This window comes from Monodelphis domestica, chromosome 3 (genome assembly GCF_027887165.1).
Source record: "Monodelphis domestica isolate mMonDom1 chromosome 3, mMonDom1.pri, whole genome shotgun sequence".
NCBI lineage: Eukaryota > Metazoa > Chordata > Mammalia > Didelphimorphia > Didelphidae > Monodelphis > Monodelphis domestica.
The window spans coordinates 273869288-273871359 of NC_077229.1; the positions used below are offsets into that span (position 1 = coordinate 273869288).

A 2072-nucleotide genomic window follows, 5' to 3' on the forward strand; every position below is an offset into this window, starting at 1 on the left:
GTCCCTGAACAACCTCCAGTGATCTATGAGAAAAAAACAAAACAAAACAAACTATCCTCAAGCAGAGGACAAAGTGAGGGAGTAAAAACACGGAGGAAAAGCAACTGCTTGACTACAGAGGTTGAGGGGACATGATTGAGGAGAGATGCTAAATGAGCACCCTAATGCAAATACCAACAACAAGGAAATGGCTTCAGAGCAAGGACACACGTGACACCCACACGAATCGCCTGTGGCCTAGGGAAGGGGTGGCAGGGCAGGGGGAGGGGAGGAGGAAAAGAAAATGATCTGTTTCCAATGAACAATGTATGAAAATGACCAAATAAAATAATGTTTTAAAAACTGAAAAAAAAGAGAGCATTGGTAACTTTGGAGAGATCAGTTTTGGTAGAATGAGAAGCTAGATTGTGAAATGTTAAGAAGAGAGTAAAAAGAGAGAAATTGGAGACATTTCCTCTAGATGACCATCACTAGTTTGACTACAAAGAGTAGAAGAGATTTAGGAAAATAGTGGGAATGGACTTGTCAAGTGAGGGTTCTCTTGAGGTTGGAGAAATAGGGGAATGTTCAGAGGCAGTAGGAAATAAACCAGTAGACAGGGAGAGATTGCAAGTAAATCACAGAGTGGAGATGACAAAGAGGATGGATGATCTATTAGAGGAGATGGGATGGGCTAGGATCACTTGAACAGTTTGTGGGATTATTATTAGTCTTTGCAAGAAGTAAAACCACTTTATCACTGAAATGGGGGTAAAGGAGATAGTGACAGGAGGTATATGAGCAAAGTGAGATGAGGCAGAGGGGAAAAGAAGGAACTAACTAAATGGCCTCGATTTCTTCTGTAAAAATATAGGACAAGATTCTCAGCTGAAAGGTATGGAGGGAGAGAAGTCATAGAAGGTTTGAGGAGAGGTGAAAAAGTTTGCAAGAGCCACTTGAATGAGTGGGATAGTGATAAAGGCAGTCTAACAGGATTGCCTGGCAACAGTGAGGGCTCTGTTGAGGCTGTGAAACAAATCTATGATGTAGGTGGTCAGTTGGGTTGCATGAGTTTCTTGACCTTTGTTCAGCAGCATGTGTGCAGGAGCGAAGGTGGCAGATAGCAGGAGTAATCCAAGGCTTGGCAGGGAGCAATTGGAAAAATGATAAGGGGGCTGGGGATTTAAGAGATGAGGACAGTGGAAAGTTAAATCACCAAGAGATCAAGATAGAGAAAAGAGAAACCATTGTAGGGGAGATGGCTTCAAAGAGAACTGAAGGGTCAAGAGATGAGAAGTTATGGTGTGGACAAGTAGGTATGGGAAGGAAAGCAGAGGGAGAGGTGGAAATCTAATGTCCATAGTTAGGAGGTAAGCCCTGAACTTACAGTCAAATGATTTGGGTTTGATAATAATCATACTCTATAAATAGTATGTATAATATATTATACTAATTAAATTAATAATAACTAGAGCTCTTTATATAACCCTTGAAAGTTTGCAAAGAGCTTTACAAATATTAACTCATTTCATTTTAAGATTTCAAGTTCTTGTTTTTCTACCTTTTGGCTGTGTGATCTAGGACAAGTCACTCTTCTTTTCTTGACTTCAGTTCTCCTATTTGTAAAATATGGTGGTTGGAAAAGCTGATCCCTTAGAGTCCCTTCCAGCTCCAACATTCCGAGTTTCCTTTTGCCCTACTGCTGTTCCTCCTGCACTGTTCCACAAAATTGAAGCACTTTGAATAAAGTCCCTTTTTTCTCACAAACTTTTATTTTGAAGCTTGGGTTTTGGTTAAGTTGGATGTTCTTTTGTGTGTGTGCCATGAACTGAAGTTGATTATTAGTTTTAAATTTATTAACAAGCCCATTTTTCCTTCACTGCCCTGGTGCATTTTTTCCCAGGCCCACATAAGTTCTCCAACCAGTTCTTGTTGCCTTGCCTGAAACTGATTCAAAATGACAATGAAAGATCAGAAGGGCTGAGGGTCTCGGGCCTGTCAAATGATCTGAATGTGTAAAACATGATGCAAACAGAGTAGATGTGTCACGCTTGAGGAATGCTTCGGTACTTGGGTCTGCTTTTCCACTGGGG

General features: G+C 40.8%; 1 long non-coding RNA gene across 1 annotated transcript; it reads left to right on the forward strand.

Annotated features, from left to right (window-relative positions):
- Window positions 1-1079: 1079 nt before the first annotated feature.
- On the forward strand, window positions 1080-1746 carry LOC130458390 (uncharacterized). The gene is made up of 2 exons (XR_008917691.1): window positions 1080-1349; window positions 1561-1746. It is a non-coding gene; the product is annotated as an uncharacterized LOC130458390 (long non-coding RNA).
- The last annotated feature ends 326 nt before the right edge of the window (window positions 1747-2072 follow it).